The sequence below is a fragment of the Nannospalax galili genome, unplaced genomic scaffold (assembly GCF_000622305.1).
Source record: "Nannospalax galili isolate Female #2095 unplaced genomic scaffold, S.galili_v1.0 scaffold24, whole genome shotgun sequence".
NCBI lineage: Eukaryota > Metazoa > Chordata > Mammalia > Rodentia > Spalacidae > Nannospalax > Nannospalax galili.
Window position 1 is genome coordinate 1,352,200 of NW_008352654.1, and position 23,797 is coordinate 1,375,996.

At 46.7% G+C, this 23,797-nt stretch overlaps 1 protein-coding gene across 2 annotated transcripts in view; it reads left to right on the forward strand.

The window, feature by feature from the left end:
- Positions 1–4,292: 4,292 nt before the first annotated feature.
- Positions 4,293–23,797, forward strand: part of Syndig1l (synapse differentiation inducing 1 like) — a 42,256-nt gene continuing 22,751 nt past the window's right edge. The window contains exons 1-2 of one of the 2 annotated variants that reach the window (XM_008849743.1): positions 4,293–4,362; positions 6,201–6,288. The gene's annotated coding sequence lies outside the window, so the exon portion shown is untranslated. The remainder of the gene's footprint in view (positions 4,363–6,200; positions 6,289–23,797) is intronic. The other variant, XM_008849744.1, reaches the window with a different exon arrangement.

The window sequence follows — 23,797 nt, forward strand, 5'->3', positions numbered from 1 at the left end:
CCCAGGCTTGAATGAGCATGTGCTTGGCAGGGCAGTGGAGAGCTGGGCAGAACTGGGGCTGAGAACTTGCCTCATCTTCTTTCTCTGGAATGAATCAGTGTGTTTCTAAAGAAATGGCCTCATCTTCAGTCTCCCATGGAGAGAGGAAGTGAGCAGCTGGTAGTGTTACTCCCAAAGTCCCCAAAGGAGGAGTTTGAGACAAGCTTCAGATACTGCTGGTGGGTGCAAGGGGTCTGGGTACAGGGTCTGACTCAGAGCAGTGATAGTTTCCACATTTCTCTATTGGGTTCAGAGTCAAGAATTGGTTCCCACTAGCTGTCTACACCCCCAAATGTATCTCTTGGGAACTGTGCCCTCCTGGAGCCATGCCATGGGTTCAAGGATTTGACTGATGGGCAGTCCAAAGGCCCGTATATTCCTGTCCCCTTCTAGCCTGTCCCTCACATCACCCATGCCTTGTGGAACACAATCACATAATGTTAACCATGAACTTAATGAGGAGGTGCTGGGCCACTGAGCAGGGGCCAGGACAGGACTTGCCTTTCCTCTTATAGGGAGCATCTCTTTGAATGTGTGGCCTGTTGGAACAGGAAGCAGAGCAAGGCTCCCTATATTTGGTGCTGATTTACATTCTCTAGGAAACTGGGTTGAAGAAATCAACCCCATGTAAAAAGAACTTAGAGTTTATGCATGAAAAATCTTATGAAAGGAAGTCCCCAGGTGGGAAGAGATTAGCAGGTGGAAAAAGATTAGCTGACTCCAAGGAAATCAGAAACCACCAGTGCTGCATTTCTCCTGGGGGCTGTCAGAGAGGTGGGAGGAAATCAGGACACAGGGGCACTCCTCCCAGTCACTCTGTGACTACCCTATCCCTTCTTTATAGACTTTGAATCTGTCCCAGTAAGGACACCTGATGCCCACTGCCTGTTGCCCACTCCCATCTCCCAGTGGGCTTCTAGAGCTATTCTGCCTCACCTCTCCTGGCCTATCTCAGGGCATTTACCTTTCCATTAAGACAATCACAACAATCACAATAAGTTGGGAAAGGAGTTTTTATTGGTGTATGAGTGGTGTGTGTGTGTGTGTGTGTGTGTGTGTGTGTGTGTGATGTTTTTTGGTGTGTGTGTGGTGTGTGTGTGTGTGTGTGTGTGTGTGTGTGTGTGTGCGTATGTGTGTGTGTGTGTGTGTGTGTGTGTGTGTGTGTGTGTGCGTATGTGTGGCCATAGAGAACACAGGTTGATGTTGGGTGTCTTCCTCTATCACACACCATTTTATTTTTTGAGACAAAGTCTCTCACTGAACCTGGTGCTCACTGATTGGCTAGACTGGCTGGCCAGTAAGGTCCTCCATTCTCTGGTCTCTACCTCCCAGTTCTGGAATTAGAGGTGTACACCACCATACCCGCCTTTTCATGTGGGTGCTGAGGATACCACAATCTCAACTCAGGTCCTCATGTTTGCATAGCATTTTCCCTGCTGAACCATCTCCCCAGCCTGAAAGGGAAGTCTTTGGCTTAAAGAAATTTCCTTGGAATTCAAGGGAGAGTGAATTGAAAGTGACAGTGTGAAAGCCTAGAAGCTTTGGGGTGGATGGCACCCTGCAGCATTGCCTGAAGCACACAGTTTACTCCCTTCCTCATGCCCTCTGACAGGAAGTGTCAGCTTCCCAGAAGGAGGAGGCCCCAATATTTCTTCTTAACTCTTGTGTCCTTCCACACAGTCAGTTTCTCCTCTTCGCTCTCACCCAGAGTATCTTAAATCTGTTTCTTGTTCCCCATCCCACTGACTCAGCTTTGTTCAAATTCTCACCATCTCTTTAGTGGACTCTGCTATTACTTTCTTGCCTGTCCAACCTTCTCCCTTGACTCCAGCCTTCCTAGCCAGTCGTGAGACTGTCTCATCCTTTAATAAAACACAGTTCAAATGTCATCACCTCCAGGAAGTGTCCTGGGACTTCCCCCAGACAGAGCACTTAACAAACAGTCCATGACAGCACTTACTGCCATGTGTCAGAATTGCTGACCAATATGTCTATCTATCTAAAACCCTTTAGTGTAGCTCCTTTAAAGACCTGGACTGGGGCATATACTTTGCATCTCAAGGTCTGAGTGACAAGCTGAACTGAATTTCATCACATAACTTGACAGAGAAAGGAAGGGAGGATATAGAGAGGGAATAGAAAACCCAATGGAAACTTGCAGTTATGGACTCAGTCCCACCTATACCTTGTAGGTAGTAAAAGGTAGTTTCCCTAAAAGAAAGTCTCATTGATGCATTAGCCAACTGATCCCCAGTAGAAATTCATACAATGCTGATTGTCCTTACAGTTTCTGTGAAGTTGCTCAAGGGGTTTAGAATTCTAATGAAGCAAAGTCCCAGAAGGATTGGCAACTACCTATGGTTGCACAGTTAACCAGCAACACAGCAAGACCAGCACCTAAGATTTCTTGGAGCCCAGGCCATGGCCCTTGACATACTATCAACCAAAGGCTTTTCTTGGAACCTTCCCTCTAGACAGTAGCATATAATTATCAACATTAGTATTTGGAAGTTATATGCAGCTTTTGCTTCACTGGCTTTTTTATTATCTTTTCAATTAGTAATTCAGTAAGCAGCCCAGACATGGAACAGAGCCAGGGTGGGGAGGGGAGAAGCAGAGGGAGGCCAAAACCAAATAGGGGGTCATAAGCGCCTATGACAGGGAAAGCAAAGGGACATAAGAGATGATGTCTTGGGGAGGGGCATCTGTGCAGATCAGCGGCCCAAGAGCCTTCCTAGTATAAGTCTAGTGGGGCAGGGGCAAGAAAAGCAAGGATATATTTAACACCAACCAAATTAACCACCAATACCAGACCTGAGACATACCCCAGACCAAGGGAGCTTTCCCAGTTTGAAGGGAAGGAGACCCAAGCCCCTCACTGATGGTGGAGGCCAGCTTCTGGCCCTTCCTCTGCATGCTGGGAGCTAAAGGGAACTGTTCTGGACGATCCTTGTCCATTAGAGCCCAGTATGCTGTGGCATCCTTGAATGGGGGGAGGTAGGAATCACTTCAGAGCCTGGTTCCTTGAATGGGGGGAGGTAGGAATCACTTCAGAGCCTGGTTCCCAGGGCCTCCCCCAACCCTACCTAGCCTTGGCCTGCTCTGGGGTTTCCTTTGTGAGTCCCTGCTTACCTTCATTAGATGAGAAGTTGTTCTCCTTCTGAACTCTAGGTACCATGATGAGTCTCAAGACCTTGTCATGGGTGGATGGGTGGGGACGTGAAAAATAGCTTCATCCACTCACAACACTCAAGGCAGGGCTATCCCCATGCTAAAGGAAAAGGAAAAGGAAATGAGAGGTACAGAAAAAATGAGAAAAACAAAGCAGCCAAAAGCCCTGTGGTCAGGTTACAGCCACCCCCCAACTGAGGTGATGGCTCACCCACTCATCCTATTGGATGACAATGTGTCACATATGTCCTTACATGACCCCTCATAGGTGGATATTGTGAACCATTTTATACATGAGAACCTGAGGATTTGACAGGGTAAATAACTTGCTCCAGGTCACACAGTAAGTGGGACAAGCTACCACCAGAACTTGGACCCATGGACTTTCAAGTCTATGCACGTCTCCAGAGATTTAACCTCTGTAAGCCCAGCATCTTCATCCGTATTGGGAGATAGAGGGTGCCCAAAAGAGTTGTTAAAATTAAATGAGATTATTTTGGCTAAAAAAAAAAATAAAAAATAACCTGGCATGGTGCCTGGCATTCAGTAGGCACTCAGTAAATGCTTTCTGTTTATTTTGCCTTTTAGGGCAAACCAATATTAAAACTCAGAGCTTGGGAGCCCAGGAGCTCCAAATGCTCTAAGAAGCCCAAGGGCCGCGAGCAGCGCTTCTGGGGTGCGCCGGAGGAGGGTAGGGAGAAGGGCTGGGAAAGAGGGCTGGGCTCCAGGAAACAGAAAAGCCGGTTCCAGCTGCGCGCCCCTCGCTTCACCGCCGCCTCCGGGCGCCCCGACTTCCCGCCCCGCCCTGCCCCTCCCCTCCGGGAGCTGGGTCCGGAGTGTCTGGTGGGCTGATTCTGGAGCGTGGAAGGGAGCAGGGAGCACCGAGGCGAGAGGGAGGCGGCGGCGGCGGCGGCGGGAGGCGGGGACGGACCCTCCTTGCTGCTCCCCCAAGTCGGCGCTGAGCCGCCTCGGGAGCGCTGCGCGGCGGCGGCGGGGCCAGCGCTGTCCGCGGTGCTGAAGCTGCGGCGGCTGGGACGCGGGGCTGGGAGTATTGAGCTTCACCGCGGCCGCCAGGCGGGGACGCCGCCGCTTGCCGGCCCATGCCGGGCCCCCGAGCCCCGCGAGGAGGCGGGACGGTCCGCAGCGCGACAGGTAAGGGGCCGTCTGGGGGCTCGGCGGGAACGCAGAGCTAGGCGCGGAGCGGGCGAGAGCTGTGGGAGCCCTCTCTGAGATGGAGCTCTGAGTCCCTGCTGCTCCTTGCGCTCCTTAAGAGCGCGGGCCACGTCCATTCCCATCCCTCACCCCGTAGTGAGGAGACACTAGGAGGGACTTGAGGGATCCGGACTATGGTAGGCACTGGGGCACCTTGACCCTATATCACCAGGCCTTGACCCCGACCTCAGGCAGTTCTGAGACACCTTGCCCACTGGTTGCAGGAACGCTAACGAGAGTCTCCCAGACCCCCTGGTACCCCAGTCTCCACCAAGAATATGACATTAGTAAAATCTGAGCGGGCTGTACAAAACCTGCCAAAACCTGGTCACCAGGGTGGCTGGGGAAGCTGCTGTCCTTCTGCTCTGAGATGCCCTTGCCCTGGAATGGTCCTTGGGCCAAGGAAAGGGTCTATCTCCTCAGTCCTGATTAATCCCTGCCCCCGGGGAAGGAGAGAGACCTCAAAAGATACCTTAGCTTTATCCTGTGGCCCTCCTCAGTCCCTCAAGTTTTGCATCACATTCCTTGGTTAGGGAGGACAGAGTAGGGGACCTGGGTCTGTTTTTCTAGTTTGTGCCTGAATGCTGATGACCCTGGACACAGCCTCCATTTGGAGTTCTCTCCTCTTTCTGGCAAGAGTGTGTTGAATGAGCTCATTCAGGCCTGCAAAGTGCTTCCAGTTCTTCAGAGCAGAGTTCTGTGAGCGACAGAATGGAGCAATGCAAATAAAACTGCGTAGAGGAAGACTTGTCCATTACTGTGGCTGACCATTGGCTTCATAATGCTCCATCACTATCCTCTAATCCAGCACAATCCACACCCCCCACCCCACCCCAACAATAGAAAGGCCCCTAGCTAGAAGCTTCCAGTTACTGGTTTCTCAGTTAACCAAGCTTTCTGAACCCCAGTTTCTTCATTCTTAAGGTGAGGATAAGAACTCTGAGCATCTGCCCACCTCAGGGAATTGTCACCAGATTCCGTGTCTCCATACAGTGCAAGGGACTGTCATGGTCCCCATTCCTTAGTCAGGCCTGCTGGCAGGGGCCTGATCATTGTTACCTCTGCCCCCTCTTCTCCCAGCTCAGCCATGCTCCTTTTTCCCTCAGCCTCTCAGTAGTACCAGAATCAGTGAAGTCCAACTTAATAAAGCTCCAAGAAACTAAAGCGTTCCCTATCCCTTCTTCCTCCATCATCACCTATAGAAGATGATATAGGGTGAGAGTCTGATTCATAGTTTTTGTTTTTTTATTTTCCCCCAAGAGTCACAGATCTAGGGAAAATAGCTCCTTGAAGGCAGGGATTGTGTTGTTTTCATCTCTTTACATCCCTCCACACCCCTTCCCCCACAGCACCTGGAAGATAGTAAGGACTCAGTAATTGGGTGCAAAATAAAAGGATGAAATGTGAAAATGTATCAGTATAACAGTGTTTGACTTGGAAACTGGGAGCCCAGTATTCAGTTCCAGATCTGCTACTGACTGTCTTGGACTTCAGTTTTCTCATCTGTAATAAGAGATACTTGAAACAGATGAGACCTAAGATTCCCAGTCCTGATGCTCTGTGGGGCTCTCTGAGACTCTCCCAAATCCATGAACCTGTATCTGCCTTGGATACAGGACAGCACTTTCATTAACCTGATTTGCCAAGTAAGTTAATGGCCTTCCTATGATGAACTTGATTTTATGAGTGGAGTGGAAATGAGCTAACTAGAGGAAGCAGAAAAAGATCATTTATGTATTGGCATTTTTCTTAAGAACTATGTTTCCCTTATTTCTCAGGGAAAACCACAGTTTATATAGAGTGGCTAAGCTGATAGACCTCAGACTCTAAACCAAGAGGCCAGAATCCACCCCACTCACCAACCTTGTAAGTAGCAATAGACTTGACCCTTGGTCATCTCTTCTTGAGTTGCTGGTCTCCCTCCCTGGAAGACTGGAGGAGGGGACAGTCAGGAAAGATCCATCCCTGTGAAGAGAATTCTATTTTATAAAAAACAAAATGAGCTTCTCTTACAATAATTTCTCTCAACTGTGTCAGGCCTGGCCAATGCTCAGAAAACCTTAGCTAATTGGCACTCGGGTAGAGCTGAGTAAGCCTTGCCAGTGACCTCCCTGACTTCCCCTGAGTGCCCAGCCAGGGTGGGGGGACCAGCCCCCCTTCCCACCCACGTCAGCGCTTTCTGGCTCCCAGCTGTTGGTACAGCACTGGCAAGAATCAGCTCTCCGGAGTTAATGGACAGTCACTAACCCTCATAACAAAGTGACAGTGGCAACAGAACAGCAAGCTAGAAAGGGGTTTTGTTTTCTACAGGACTGGTCTGTGGGGAAGCTGGCCTGCTACTAGGCAGAGGACAATACAATGCTCCATGTGCAACCCCAGATCTGTCACGGTTCAGGGCATCTCTAATCATCCAGACAGACAGCATCCTGTACCTTTCCCAGCCAGGGAATATTATCCATCAGCTAAGTCCCGTGCTACCCTTTTACCTCCTTACTGAGGTTCCGACTCTGTCCCCTCTGCAAACACTCAAAGAGAAGAAAGGTGTTATCTATGGTACATTTTTTATGTGATCTTGGTTATTTCAGATGGGGTGAGGGGAGCTGAGGAAGAGAAAAAATAAATTAAACATGGTCCTTAAGAAATAGGGTGTCACCGGGCATGGTGGCACATGCCTTTAATCCCAGTACTGGGGAGGCAGAGGCAGGTAGATCTCTGTGAGTTCAAGGCCAGCCTGATCTACAGAGTGAGTTCCAGGCAGCTGGGACTACAGGGAGACCCTGTCTCAAAAAGTAAAAAAGAGACCAAAAAAAAAAAAAAATGAAGAAAAAAGAAAAAAGAGATAGGGTGTCAGCTGGGCATGGTGACACACACTTTTAATCCTGGCACTTGGGAGGCAGAAACAGGCAGATTTCTGTGAGATCAAGGCCAGCCTGGTCGACATAGTGAGTTTCAGGCCTGCTGTGGCTACAGGGAGACCCTGCCTCAGAAAGAAAGAATGAAAGAAAGAAAGAGGGGGGTGGAGGGAGAGAGAAAGAAAGAAAGAAAAAAAAAGAATGAGGAAAGAAGGGAGGGAGGTAAGGAGGGTTGAGGCCAGGCATGTTGGCACACACTTGTGATCCCAGCACTCGAGAGGCTGAGCTGAGGCAGGAGGATCACAAATTTTATCACAACCTGAGTTACATATTGAGTTTCAGGCCACCCTGGGCTACATAGCAAGAACTCCATCTCAAAGAAAGAAGGAAGGAAAAAAGGAAAGCAAAGAAAGAAAAATAAGTATTGTGTGTAATATGCATATATGTATGTGTGTGTAAGAGAGGCTGAAACATTGACCCACGTACAAGTCCCTTCCCCTATATACCACTCGAAAAATGGCAGAGGCAAAGAACATCTGCAGACATGTGCACATTATTCATCTTCAAGTCCAAAGGCCAGTTTATCTGTGTGTCCTAGAAAGACTTCCTGCCCCAAAGCATATCACTCCAAGGAGAAAGACAGAGAAGGAACAGGTTACACTCGGGGGAAGTAACATCCCAGTTCACAAAACCTGCATTTTTCCAGTCTTTTTCCCCTCTCCGATGTTCAGGATTTGAGGCAGTATCCTCCCTGTGCCAAGCCAAGGGACAACAGAGACTGGACCTCATCCCTGTTGTTTGTATGAGTCTCATTTCCTCTCTATTCTCTCTTCTCCCTCCTCCCTGTACTGCCATTCTCACCCCCCTTCACTCCCACTCCCCAGCAAACCTAGCAGGGAGTGAGCCTCAATGCTCTGTCTCTCTATTAGGTGTGCTATCTCCTGCCATTAGATGTGCCGTTTGCTTCTAAGTGGTTCAGAATGAGTGCTTCACTGGAAAGACGGCTTGTTTCAGCAAGAATGAAGATTTGATTTCCACCTGAAAATGGACTAATTTGAGTCGCTGAGCCACCACCCTATCTTCCCAGCAATTTTCACCCTTGTCAAGCCACAAATCCATCCATCCTCCCAGGCAGGAGGATTGTGTTTTGAGAGAACAGTCTTGCCCACAGGAGCCCAGGGTGCCAGAGGGATAGATTGATCCTCCCTGGAAGACAGCAACTAAGACACCTCCCAAGAAGCACAGAAGGTTATGGCTGTTTTATTTGTCCTTCCTAGGTTCCCTCTTCAGTCCTCTCCTTTCCTGTCTCCTCCTCTACTCTCTTCTTTTCCCTCTCCAAAAGTCCTTGGATGATTCTCAAATCTCCCTCTAGCCCAGACCACTACCAGGGCTTTCATTCTAAGTACTCAACAGTCGGGTTGAATTTCTATCCCAAGATGCTTTCAAATCAGACACATCTACTTCTGCCCATCCGCCTTCTCCACGTGTGTGCATTTCTCCATCTTAGTGCTTAGAAGCCCTTTACCATCTAAATATTCTCTTTTTTTAAGCTCAAGAAACACTTTCTTCTTCCACTTCTTTAATTATTTTTAATCTTTAATGAACAAATCATAATTCTAAATTTAAAAAAAAAATTTTAATTTTATTTTTTTGTTATTATTTTTATTTTTATGTGTATGAGTGTATTGCCTGCATGTGAGTGCACCCATGCCATGCAATGCCACGGAGGTCAGAAGAGGGCTTCGGATTCCCCTGGAACTGGAGTTAAGAATGGTTTGTAGCTGCCATGTGGGTGCTGGGATTCGAACCCAGGCTTTTGCAAGAACAGTCAGTGCTCTTAACCATGGAGCCATCTCTCTAGCCCCAATTTCAATTTTTTTAATTTATTTTTATTTTATGTGTATGAGTGTATTGGATGTAAGTGCACCTATGTCATACAATACCCATGGAGGCCAGAAGAGGGCATCAGATCCCCTGGAACCAGAGTCATGGGTGGTTGTTAGCTGACATGTGGGTGCTAGAAACCAAACCTGGTCCTCTGCAAGAACACTCAGTGCTTTTAACCAACTGAGCCATCTCTCCAGCCCCCATATCTTGCCATTTTAATAAAGTTCTGTGTGTGTGCATGGTGTAGTTTGTGTGTGCATGTAAATGTGTACAGGTATGTATACATGTGTGCATGTATGCATGTAGAGGCCAAAAGTTGATATCAGGTATCTCCTTCAGCTGCTTTCCACCTTATTTTTGAAACAGAGTCTCTCACTGAACCTTGAGCTCACTGACTAAGCTAGGCTGACTGGCCAATGAGCTCCAGGAATCTGTTTATACCTCCCTCCCTCTAGCACTGGAGTTACAGACATACCAAAGCCCTGCATTTTATCTGGGTGCTGGGGATCTGAACTCAGATCCTTATGCCTTCCTGGCAAGTGCTTTACCAACGAAGCCATCTCTCCAGATAAATAAAGCTGAAGAAGGAATAGAGGTGATCTTTGCACTCAGGCTGCCCTTTTCAGTCAGGAGCCTCTAATAGCTTTTCTATCTTAGTTCTTCTGGCCAGAAACCTGGAAATTATTCTTGAATCCTTCCTTTCTCTCACTTCTAGTTAACCACAGACTCCTACCCATTTGATCTCCCAACTGCTACTCATATATGACTCCTTCCCCAACCATTCTGCCACATCACAGTTCGGATCCTTCTCATGTTACTTAGCATAATGCCCTCTAGTTCTATTTTACTTCAAATGACAGGATTTCATTGTTTTTGTTTGTTTGTTTGTTTGTTTTTTGGTCTTTTTGAGACAGGGTCTCCCTGTAGCCCGAGCTGTCCTGGAACTCACTAGGTAGACCAGGCTGGCCTTGAACTCGCAGAGATCCACCTGCCTCTGCTTCCCAAGTGCTGGGACTACAGGCGTGTGCCACCATGCCCGGCTTCATTCTTTTTTTTAATGTGTATGAGTGTATTGCCTGCATTTGTATAAGTGCATCCATATCATTCAATGTCTTCGGAGGTCAGAAGAAGGCATTGGATTTCCCTGGAAATTGGAATTGGAGTTACAGATGGCTATCGGCCAACATATGGGTGGTGGGATTGAACCCAGGTCCTCTGCAAGAGTAGACAGTGCTGTTAACTGCTGAGCCATTGCTTGAGCCCCCAAATTTCATTCTTGTTAAGTCCAACAAAATTCCATTGTGTACATATATATATGTAGTTATATAGTTATATAGTTATAGTTATTATTGTGATAAAATCTTATTCTGTAGCCCAAGCTAGCCTGGAACTCATGGCAATCCTCCTGCCTCAGTCTCCCAAGTTCTAGGATTATAGGCATCAGCCACCACATCAATTGTTTACCATATTCTGTTTATGCATTCGCTATTGATCAATTCTGTATCTTATCTATTGAGAATAGAACTGAAGTTACTGTAGTCTCTCTCCTCTCTCTCTCTCTCTCTCTCTCTCTCTCTCTGTCTTTTTGAGACAGGGTCTCCCTGTAGCCTCAACTGGCCTGGAACTCGCTATGGGGACCAGGCTACTATGTTCGCTGGCCTCAAACTCACACAGGTCCACCTGCATCTGCCTCCTGAATGCTGGTATTAAAGGTGTGCGCCACCATGCCTAGATAGTCTCTCTTTTTAAGATTTATTTTTATTTATGTGTATGTGTCTGTGTATGCCATGTTTGTGTGTGTTCAAACAGGCCAGAAAAAGGTGTTGGATCCTCTGGAACTAGACTTATGCTGGAAACCTAACCCCAGTCCTCAGCAAGGGCAAGTGCTCTTAATCGCTGAACCATTTCTCCAGCCCTTACAATAGTCTCTTAACATGACCCCTAGTCTCTATTCTGACTTGTCTCACTCAATCTTTCTATCCATTGCTGCCAACCAAAGTGCTCTGTCTGAAACAGACAGGGCCCCTGTCATACCCTGTTATACCTATTTTTGGTTCACCTTGCCAAACTGTTGGTGTAGGAAGCCTGGCCACCATGCTGCCTCTTTGCATCAAACAAACCACCTAGCTTCCCCTCCCTACCACCATCCACGCCTTTGTTTCCTCTGCCAGAAATGCTTTCATTGACCCACTACATGACTCCCATTTGACCTTCAGTACTCATTTCCCATGCCACCTGCCTTGACAAGTCTTTCCTAGTTTCCACCATGCACTGCCATCCCAGGATAGGGGTCCCTTGCTCTCTGTGTGCAGCCATTCTTTATAAGCTTTGTATCTGCTGGTCTGCATTTTACACCCTCCTCATAGTAGTCACTACTTGTCTATTTTCACATCCCATGAAATGGCCTGAAACCTGAGGCAACTGCCCAGAACAAGTTTGTTGTGCAGAGCTAAATGTGCCTGCAGCTGGCATACTCCCTCCAATCCAGATCCTGGAAAGTATTTTCTTAACAGGAAGCCTCAGTGCAGTATATATACCTAGCTCACTCACTCCTGAATTCTGTCTTTCATTCATAAGATTAGCTATCTATTGAGTGCCTATTATATACCAGGCAAGGGGATGTGGGGATGTTCCCCACCCCTCTGGAGCTTACAATCTGGTGAGGGAGAAAGACACTAATCAAGGAATCACACATATATAAATAGAGACTGTGATAAGCACTTTGAGAGGAAGAGTGTGGAGCTAGTGGAGAACAGATAACCAGGGAACTGAAACCTAGACTGAGGATGTAGGGACCACCTCCCTGAGGAAGTGGCCTTTAAGCTGTGAGCTAAAGCATGATTATGTGAGTGGAGCTTCAGAGAAACATGGCTGTAAAATGGAGGAGAGATGGGAACAGAGCTAAGGGACCAAGGAGGATGTGCTAGTTATCTGTTGCTGCCTAAACCACCCCCAAACACAGCAGCTTAAACAACAGACATTCCATCATAGCTCATGACTTTGCATGACTAGCTGCATGCTCATCCATTCCACGTGGCACTGACAGAGCTCACCTGGTGACAGATGGGCAGGCTCAGAGAGCCCAGGATGATTTCATTCACATGTCTGACTTGTTGCTGATGACTGAGAGGCTAGCTGTGGCTCCATCGCCTGGAGCCTCTACTCACACATGGTCTCTTCAGCATGGTGGCCCCAAACAGTCCAACTGCCTAAAGAACAGCTCAAAGTTCCGAGAGAGTGTGCTGGTAAGCAAGGTCAGGGTAAAACATGTGCAACTTACCAAAACCTGCCTTGGAAGTTACACAGCATTGCTTTTGCTGTGTGCTATGCTTGAAGCAGTCTCAGCCCTCTCAGACCAGAAAAGGGGGCAGGGCATAGACCCCTGCCTTGTTGTGGCAGGGATGTTAAAGTACTTGTAGTTGGGTTTGACAATTGCAGTTTCTTCTACTGTTACTTCTTTTTCCTGAGGCTGAGGATAGAAACTCAGGGCCTTGTGCATGCTAGACAAGTACTCTATCCCTGAGCTACATTCCATGTCTAATGATTTATTTATTATTTATTTATTAATTTATTTGGCATTTTTGAAATAGGGTCTCACTAAGTAGCCTTGGCTGGCCTGGAGCTTGCTATATAAAGGCATGTGCCACCACATCCATTTTATAATTTCCGTTTTTTTCTTTTCCTTTATTTCTTCTCTTTCTCAATTTCTTTCTTTTTCATTTTATTGTTTTGACAGGGTCTCATGTATCCCAGACTAGCCTCTAATTCATTATGTAGCCAAGGATGAGCTTGAACTTCTGATCCTCCTGTCTCTACCTCCTAAGTGCTAGGATTACAGCATCACCACTCTGGTTTATGTGGTGCTGGGCATCAAATCCAGGGCTTCATGCATGCTAGGCCTTCAATTTAATTGTTTTTTTTTAATGTTTATTACATTAATTTTATTTGGTAGGGCATTGGGCAAGGGGAAGAGGACAGACCTGTGCCACGACAAATGTGTGGAGGTCAAAGAATAACTTCCAAGAGTTGGTTCTCCTATCATGTGGGTCCAGGGACTGAATTCAGGTCATCAGTCTTAGCGGCAAGTGCCTTTACCCACTGAGCCATCTTGCCTGCCCACAATTTCATTTTTATTTTTTAACTTTTTTGTTTGTTATTTGAGACAGGGTCTCCCTATAGTCCTTGCTGGCCTGGAACTCACGATGTAGACCAGGCTGGCCTCAATCTTCAGAGATCTGCCTGCCTCATCCTCCTGAGTGCTGGGATTGAAGGTGTGACCTACCACACCTGGCCACAATTTCATTTTTTTTAAATTTTATTTATTTATATTTTAATTTTATGTGTATGCCTGTATTGCCTGCATGTAGGTAAGTGCACCCGTGTCATGCAATACCCGCAGAGGTCAGAAGAGGCTGTCAGATCCCCTGGAACTGGAGTTACAGATAGTTGTTAGCTGACATGTGGGTACTGGGATTCGAACCCAGGTCTTCTGCAAGAACAACCAGTGTTCTTCACCACTGAGCCATCCCTCCAGCCCCTACACAATTTCATTTTTAAATAAGAGACTACAGTACGTTTAAGAGCTGTGAGAGTTGGGTGTGGTGGTACATGTATTCCCAGTGCTCAAGAGGTAGAGGCCTAAGGCTTGGGCGTTTAAGGCCAGCTTCATGGTGAGCTGGAGGTCAGCCTGGGCCACATAAGACCCTCTGCAAATAAACAATAAAAAGCTGTTTCTAGAGTGAGGAAATAGGAGCTGATGGAGAAAGAAGGGAAAAGACCGCCATTAAGTTAGGTTTGCTGAACTAAAACAAACAAAATCCCTGTTCGCCATCTTCCTTGACTCTGCCCCCGCTGGCCCCACTCCACTCCTGGCTTTCTCCCTTTGCTGGAAGATGCAGCATGCTGCAGCTAATGACTCCAAGCTCACTTGGTGGTTCTCAAGCTTATAGGCCAAAAATCATCAATCCAATCTAAACCTTCCACAAACAGCTGCCACAGCCACAGCACTTCATAGTGTGCAGAACAGTTCATGTTATCTCACTAGAAGATGGTGTAGCTCCTATTTGTAAAGATTTCACCTTTTCCCTGGATTTTAATCATTTCTGTTTAATTGGCTGCCCTACAAAGAAGTTGTGGCTTTTATCTTTCAGTGTGAAAGCCCCATTTCTCCTTCTCTTCACTGAGGACTCTGGTTTTAACCCACTCAAAACCAATTCCACTTGTACTGTTACTCTCCTGCTTTCAATACAAATTCTCTGGCAGGTGAGGAGTAAATCAAACCTGATTTCAAATATAGACCGAGTCACTGTGCAATCTGGCCACTTTCCTTAACCTTTCTGGGATTCAGTTTACTTGTCTGAAAAATAGGAAGTAATAATAATAATAATAATAATAATAATAATAATTACTATACTATCAGATTCCTTAGTTTTTTGTTTGTTTGTTTGTTTATTGAGACAGGGTCTTGCTATGCAGCCAAGGCTGGCTTTGAACTTGAAATCCTCCTGCCTCAGCCTCTTGAGTGCTAGAATTACAGGCAAGTGGCACCACATCTGGCTCCATTGTAAGGTTTTAGGATAAAGTACATGGAGCACCTGAGAAGTAGAGGCAGGAGGATCAGAAGTTCCAGGACAGTATTATTAATTTCATGCCAGATTTGGAAACATAGATCTGTCTCAAAAACAAACAAACAAAGGCTGAGGAGGTAGCTGGATAATAAAGCTCTTACTGGGCAAATGTGAAGACCTGAGTTCAAATCCCTAGAACTCACAGAAAATCTAGATGGTATAGTACATGTCTGTAATCCCAGTGCTCCTACATGAAGATGGGAGGCAGACTCGGGAGAATCCCCAGAAGCTCGAGAACCAGTTAGCCTGGTGTACGCAGTAGCAAACAATAAAGACACCCTCTCTCAAACAAGGTAGAAGGCAAGGACTGACACCCGAGGTCAACAGGTCCTCATAGTTGCGCAGCAAAAGCACACCCACATTCACACATATGAACACACACATGCACACACATATACACACACAGAAAAAGAGATAAAACTTAAAAAACAAATACTGGGGACTGGAGAGATGGCTCAGCAGATAAGAGCACTGGCTATTCTTGCAGAAGACCCAGGTTTGAATCCCAGCACCCACATGGCAGCTAACAACTGTAACTCCAGTTCCAGGGATCCGACAGTCTCTTCTGTTCTCTGCAGGCATTGCACGACACAGGTGCACTTGCCTACATGCAGGCAATACATGCACACACATAAAATAAAAATAATAAACATATTTAAAAAAATAAATAAACATATTTAAAAAAACAAATACTATAAAATAAAATTAAGTACATGCTCAGGGGAAGATACAGTCAATTGTAGCTGTCACCAGTTTACAACGTTCTGATAAAGGCTGGCTCTACCCTGAAGACATCACTCAAGTCCTAACCACACATCACACTGTCCTTTTGGGCATCTCCACCTGAGCATTCCAGAGGCCACCAGGTAGTGGTGCACAGCCTCCTGCAGCTGATCACAGAGGACTTGATGCCATCCGACCAGCATTGTATCACTGTTTAGTGGTTAAATGCATGAATTCTAGCTAGACAGATGTGGGCCCAACAGGGCTCTGCCACTCTCCGGCACTATGATTGCAGAAAACCTATTAACCTCTCTGAGCCCCAGTTTCCCCATGTGTAAGGATAATTAAATAAGATATTATATTTGAAGCACTTGGCAAGGATTTAGTAATTGCACATGCTGAAATTACAAATATGTGCCACCATATCTATTTCTTTTAATACAGTGCTTGTCCTTTTTAATTTAAAGATTATGTTATGCCGGGCATGATGGCGCACGCCTTTAGTCCCAGCACTCGGGAGGCAGAGGCAGGCAGATCTCTGTGAGTTCAAGGCCAGCTTGGTCTACAGAGTGAGTTCCAGGACAGCTGGGGCTACAGGGAGGCCCTGTCTCAAAAATACCAAAAAAAAAAAAAAAAGATTGTTATATTTTCATATAAATTTCATACATTTATGTGCATTCATGTAAAATTTTAATTTAAATTTAATTTTAAAATGTTTGAAACATTGAGGTCTAATATGCACATGATAAATTATTTCAAATGTGCTATTCACTATGTTTGTGAAATACGTGGTCATATAACTACTACCTTAATCAAGACATGGAACAGATCTGTCATTCCAAGAGAGCTTGGGCCCCTTTTCGGGTGTCCTCCCCCTGCTACCCAGTCTTTGTCACCCGCTGACCTGCTTTCTACAGTCCTTGCCTTCCTAGAATTTTTTTTTTCTGGAAGTGGGGGGATCAGGGAAGGTCTCAAGTCATCCAGGCTGACCCTGAACTCCATATGAAACTGAGGATGACCTTGAACTCCTTGATCCTCCTGCCTCCACCTCCCAAATGCTGGGACTACAGACATCCACCACCTCACCCACTTAGACTTTCATATTAGTGACATATTATTTTCTTTGTCTTTTTTTTTTTTTTTTGGTTTTTTTGAGACAGGGTCTCCCTGTAGCCCCAGCTGTCCTGGAACTCACTATGTAGACCAGGCTGGCCTTGAACTCACAGAGATCCGCCTGCCTCTGCCTCCTGAGTGCTGGGATTAAAGGCATGTGCTACCATGCCCAGCTATCTTTATCTTTTTATGAGCACTGTTTTATTATATTCAGTGTAGTGACCTATAGAGAGCATTGTTTTATTACATTCAATGAGTATAGTAACTACAGAGAATATAGTTAGGTATGTCTAACTTTTTTTAAAATTTATTTATTTTAATTAATTAATTTATTTATTTATTAATTTTGGTCTTTTTGAGACAGGGTCTCCCTGTAGCCCTAGCTCACCTGAAACTCACTATGTAGACCTTAAACTCACAGAGATCCACCTGCCTTTGCCTCCTGAGTGCTGGGATTAAAGGCTCGTGCCACCATGCCCGGCCACTTTTTATTTATTTCTGGTGTCTAGAAAAGGCAACTTCTAACTCTATATAGCCAAGGAAGACCTTGAACTTCTGACCTTTTTGTCCCTGCTTCCCAATTGCTAGGATTATAAGCATGTGCTACTATGCCTAATTTATTCAGTACTAGCAATCAAATCCAGGGCTTTATGCATGACCAACCGAGCTACAACCCAGCCCTAAATTTTTTTTGTTTTGTTTTACTTTTATTTTGATATCGGATCTTGCTAAGTAGCCCAGGCTGGCCTTGTACTCACACTGTAGCCCAGGTAGGCCTTGAACTTTCAATCCTCCTGCCTTAACCTCCCAAATAGCTAGGTTTATTGGCCTGAAATCACCAGGCCTGGCTAAATCATCTTAACTATTTGTTTTCTAATTGCCTTACCTGTCCTATATTCCTTTTAAAAAAATCTTATCCTCCTTCTTTTAGATTAATCTTTTAAGTTCTTTTAAATCATTTTGTATTTTCACCTACTCACTTCCCACTGTGCATTCTTTCAGTCTGTCAGCCTGAGCAGAGCAGTGTTTTGTTTTGGTTTGTTTCCGTTTGGTTTGGTTTGGTTTGGTTTGGATTTGTTGAGCTAGGGTCTCGCTATGTAGCCCCAGCTGGCCTAGAACTCACTATGTAGACAAAGTTGGCCGGGAACTCACAGAGCTCAACCTGCCTCTCCCTCCTGAGGGCTGGGATTAAAGGGCTGGAGAAATGGTTCAGTGGTTAAGAACTCATACTGCTCTTGCAGAGGACCAAAGTTGGGTTCTCAGCACCTACATCAGGGGGCTTACAACCACCTATAACTCCAGCTCTAGGAGGATCTGAAGACCTCTTCTGGTCTCTGTGGGCAACTGCACTCGTGTGCACATACCCCAACAAAGACATACACACACACAATAAATAAAAATAAATCAGGGGTGGAGAGATGGCGCCGCAGTTAAGAACACTGGTTGTTCTTGCAGAAGACCTGGGTTGGAATCCCAGCACCCACATGTCAGCTAACAACTGTCCGTAACTCCAGTCCCAGGGGATCTGACAGCCTTTTCTGTCCTCCTCGGGCATTGCACCACATGGGTGCACTTACCTACAGGCAGGCAATACATGCATACACGTAAAATAAAAATTTTAAAAACATATTAAAAAATAAATAAACAAATCAGAGCAGGGGTTCTTAAAGGGTGGCCTCTAAACCTGCATCATCATCTCCTGAAAACGTGTTAGAAATGCAAATTCTCAGGCCTCAGTCCTAGAACCATAAACAATGAAGGTGGCATGCACAGTCTCACAGTCTGAAGGCTAAGAACCACTGCCTAGGAACCACCGCTGCTTCAGGCAGACGGAAGGCCTTGGTCAGGTCACCAACATCCCAGTTGAAGGGTGGCTGGTTCCAAGCCTTGCTTCAGCCCTCGTGAGGACAAATCTGTTTCTGACTTGCTCTTGTTAGGGGAGTGCAGCCCTATTGAGGTCTCAATTGAAAATGTGGGGTGTTTGCTGCTGCCTTCTTCCTTGTCGGGTCCTGATACTGCTGGAACCAGCCCCTTGTGTGTCAGGAAAGGGCCCAAAGGGAAGCTCAGTGTCAAGCAGCAGACTCACTTCTCTGGGTCTCTCCTCTGGGATCTTGGTATTGTGACCCCTTGAATTCTTACATCCTGGTGATTCTTCAATGCTTCATGTTTTCCCCCAGCTTTCCTAGCTATTGTTAGCAGTTTGGTGCGACAGTCTGAGACAGCCTGAGGAAAAAGCCCCCCTCCTATTGTTAGGCTCCCACTAGAATTAGAGTCAAATGAACATTCAGAACAGTTTGGTTCCTGGCTCATGGTAAAAAGCTCAATAAGTGTAAGTTATTGTTCTTTTCCCAATAGAATCCCAGGGAACTATTGAGCTGAGTTGTTAGAGTCAGCTCCTCCTAATTCTCCCATACATTTTCTAGATAAGGAAGCTTACTGTTACTCCGCGTGATGCACAGGAGGCTGTAATGGGACTCTAGGGAATCCCTGGATGGTTTCCTGCCCCTAGTCTGAGAGTTCAAAGCCTCAACTTCAGGCCTCAGCCAAGTTCTCAGCTCAAGAGGTAACCCAGGAGATGGGGCTTCTCAGAGATACTTTCTCCCTGTCTCCTTTTGCAGGGCCCAGACATAGAGCCCCACCTGCGTAATCTAGAGGAATCTCCTTAGCGCCAGAATACCAGACCTGTCATGTCTGACCTCTGGAGCAGAGCACACGCATACACACATGCACACACATACAAGCACATGTGTATAAACACACACATACACTCACCCACAGGCATACCAGCAACCACACCCGAGTCTGGAAGGTACACACAGCCCACGTAAGACAAGGTGGCTGAGACAACCACGAGATTGCTCTACCTCAGTTGCAGTTCGCCAACTCTAGCGAACAAGAATAGGGAGGAGCCGATCTAAGGATCAGACTGAAAGGCCTGTTAGCTGGACTAACAGCACAGAACACTTGGAGACCCACTTCCCTTCTCCTGGCGGGGACTTAGAGCTGGGTGCAGGAGGTGTATAGAGATCTGTGACTCCACTGGACTACAACAGGATGCTGCAGCCATTACCAGTGACTGCGAAAGTGGACGTCTGGGTAGGAATGTGGGCAGGGTCAGGCTTTAATATTGTGCTTAGCCACCAAATCCAGAAGGAACCCCAAGCCTTTGAACAGATTTTAAATAATTTGGCTCAGAAGTCTATGTTCTTAATTTTTTTCTGGTTTAAAAGTAGTACATGCTCATTGTAAAAAATAATAAATGTAGAAAACAGGAAAAAGAGGGTATAAAGGAGAAAATGAAAATGCTTGTGTTCCTGCCCTGGTAGCTAATCGTTTTGGCAGAGTGGAGATTATGCGCACACCAATTGCTTTTCTTCCCTCTCACTGAAGCTGCGATGAGCATTTTCTCATGTTGTTACTCTTTGTAAGACTGTTCGAAGGATTTGTGTCACTGAATTGTGTGCCATCATTTACTGAACTTGTTTCCAATTCTTGGACACTCAAGCAACTTCCCATTTTTCCACTGTGTAAAATCACATATCTTTGTGCATGAAGGGCTGCAAAGCCCTGATTCAGGGTCCTCTCAGAGTGCTAGGACGGAGGGACTCCAGGACAGGCTGTGGGTGACTTGTACTGCAGAGGCTCAGCTGGCGTTGTTCAAACCAGAATCAGACAGGAGCAAATGATGAGCTAGGATCAGCTGCCCATGTCTCAGTTGGACCACATCTTACAAATGCCCCTATGAGCCTGGCATGGTATTGAACACCTTTAATCCCTACACTCAGTGAGTTCAAAGCCAGCCTGGTCTACATAGCAAGTTCCAAGCCAGCTGGGGCTACAGGAAGACCCTGTCTCAAAAAGAAAAAAAAAAATGCCCCTATAATCTCCAGATATCTTTCCATCCCTTTGAGAGGATCAAACAGGAAGACAGAGACTTGCCAAGGCTTCCTAGTGAGGTGGAGTTTAGGGCAGGGGTGAGTTTGATGCATGAAGCTACTCTGAGGCCCTGGGGCTGCCCAATCTTACCCCCAAGCCCCTGCACACCTCAGCCCACATGAATAAGGACAGAGCAGTGCTTTGACTATAGAACCCTTGAGTCCATCCCTAGGCAAAGGGGCTATACATGAAGACCAACTGAAGGAGAGACTGAGGGACTTCTGGGAGCTTGTCCTTGGTTCAAGAGAGATGCACAGAGATAGGGCAGGAATGAGGATGGCACAGGGGAACCTGGGAAGCCAGAAGTGACTGACCACATGGCTTTGCTGTTTATCTGCATAAAGCAGGAGTTGCTGTTCCCTTGTCTCCTTCAACTTGCCCATTGGGCAATGGCAGTGAATGGCGACTGTGTACCTCACAAGGTTCTGAATGTGCTCACCCATCCCTGACACTGATGGACCTAGAGAGAGGGGTTCCTTCCTATGGGCTCCAAGAGGCAACGGGATCATATAATGTTAGTGCCACAATCAACTTCTTTGACCACTTCCTCTAACCCCTCATGAAAGAGATCAGGAAAACTGAGAAGCCAGATAAGGCTAATAAGGGGGTAGACCAGGAATGAACCCCAGTATACCTGACTCCCAACCCATGCCCCCCATGGTCATGTGCCCTCCAAGTCCACACCTGTTGATCACATCTGCTTGGAGACAAGAGGATACTACAGGGTTCAGAAGCTGCCCTTGAAGGGGGTGGGAGGTGAAAAGAGACTAGGCCTGCTGGGAATCTGCCCAGAGCTGCCCAAGCACAGGCCTGGCTCATGAGACCTCTGCCTTAAGCACTCCATCTCCCCACCCGCAAGAAGGAACCTTTCACCCTAGCAGTGGAGTCTAAGGGGCTCCCTGCATTTTGGACTCCCAAGAAGGAAGGAGGAGGCCCCACATTAATGGGTCAAACCTGCATGTCTGGCCCAAACCGCAAGCCCCATCACTATACAAGGAAACTTCTAACACAGCTGGGTAACAGCCACATGGAACTCACAGCAGGTTGATGTGCCAGTAGAGCCCCTAGGCGCATGGCAGCCCCACATTGCAGCACCATCTGTGCCCTTTCTGCATGTGGAGTGGGGCCTTCAGGCCATATTCCCTTCTCTGTGGCCCTTTGTGATTCTTTGTTAGACATTCTACTAGCTCCAGTTCTAAGCAGCCACTCAGGGACTCAGCTCAGCACCATGGCAGCCTCTTCTCACTCTTTTGCCCACAAGTAGGCAACAGCCAATACCCTCCCCAATGATGAGTCAGCCAGGGGAGCCTCAGTGCCCTGCTCCTGTTTTACTGTCCCTCTCCTCCCTGCTCTCCTTCTCTGTCCCAGCATTGTTCCTAGAGTGACTCTCTATCTTCAAGTTTCTCCAGAACCAGCTTTCCAGAACCAGCTATGTCTCTTAGGGCTGAAGTAAGAAATGGCCCTTTCCCAGGCATTGACTATGGATGCTTGATAGGAGCTGGAATAGGATGGGTTCAGATGAACTCAGCCCTGAGAATGGAAATCTCTCCCTACACACTTTCATCTCTATTGTTAGCTAATAGAGTGGCTGCTGGGTGGCCAGAAATGGCCCCAGTGGGTGAAGACAAATTCTGAAGCCAAGAAATAAGCCATCAGCTTCTCCCACGTGTCATCTACAAAGCCCTGTCACCTCAGCCATCTCCTTGGATACTCAAAACAACCTCATGGGATTGTTGGGCTTATCTGCTCTTTATGGATGAGAAAACTCAGAGGCAAGCAAGTTCACCCAAAGCATCAAAGCCAAGGTGGAATCCCAATCTTCAGACTGAAATCCAGGGCAAGTCACACCAAGTAGGGCCTGAGTGGGGGAGAGTGGGAAGTCCCTGAGGCTACCTGTGTCCATGGCCTGCCTCTCTTCTTATGTCTTGCCTCTACCCTCTCCATATCAGGTTCCTCTCTGCTGGTGTGGGACTGTTACAGACACATTCAGTGGCTTCTCTCCTAACTGGAGCCAGCCTTCCCAGGTGCCTGGTAGGTGGTCATTTGGCTGAGGGAGGGATGGCAGACCTCCAGTACTTACATACTCAGTTCCTGGAGGGTGTGTGCACTTCCAGCTGGGATGTGCATATGCAGACCTCACACTGTAGGAGGCCTCACACCCAGGAGGCTTCACACCCAGGAGGCCTCACACCCCTGAGGCCCTGCTTAGATCCTACAGGAACTTCCCAAACTGCCTTAGAGAGCAGATTAGCCTAAGTACACCCCCCTAAGACTACATTTTTGGGGGCCACAATCATCCTCATTTGGTAAAATCTGCAGTTGTGAGCATAGACCATGTGCCACGCTAAGCATAGCCCTGTTTGACTTGAGAATAAGTCCCACCTGCCACCAAGTCCTATCAACATCTCCAAGGCCCATCTGTCCCCTTTTCTCTACTTCTACCCACCAGATAGTTCTAGGTATCTCTGTAGCCCAAGTAGACCTTGAACTTGTATTATTCTTGCTTCTGTCTTCTAGATAGCTCAGATTATAGCACCCTCCCCCTCTGGAGTCCCAAGTTTTCTCGATTTACCTGAAGACATAGCAAAAGCCCCCTAATGAGGCAGGCATAGTGGTATATATCTGTAATTCCAGAAATCTGGAGACTGAGGCAAGAGGGTTTTAAGTTTAAGGCTAGTCTCCACTACATAGTGAGTATTTCATTGTTGTTGGCAGTGGGTTTTATTTATTTTGCTTTTTAAGTTACATTTTATTTAGTCATTACGGAGGGAACACACTCATGCCAAGTGCTCAGGTCAGAGAACAGGTCGGAGAACAATCTGCAAGAGTCAATTCTATCCTTTCATCTTGTGGGTCCTGGGGATTGAACTCAGCCCATCAGGCTTAGCAGTAGGCACCTTTACTCAGTGAGCCATCTTGTCATCCCTGTTTGTTTGTTTGTTTGTTTGTTTGACTTTTGAGACACCATCTGACAATTTAGCCCAGGCTGGCCTCAAACTTATATAATGTTGTACCCCATCCACTGGACCCCAAAAAGACCACCGAGGACCCAACACACCAAAATGCAAAGGCAAAGGTTTATGGTTTATTTGGGCTTAAGCTCGGGCTCTCAGACCTCACCAACTGAACGGATCAGTGCTGAGAGCCCAGAGTAAGGGAGAGTGGAGCCTTTTATAGGTTTTAGACAAAGAGAGGAGGGGGATACCAAAGATACATTTTGGTTGGTTCAAGGAGCCC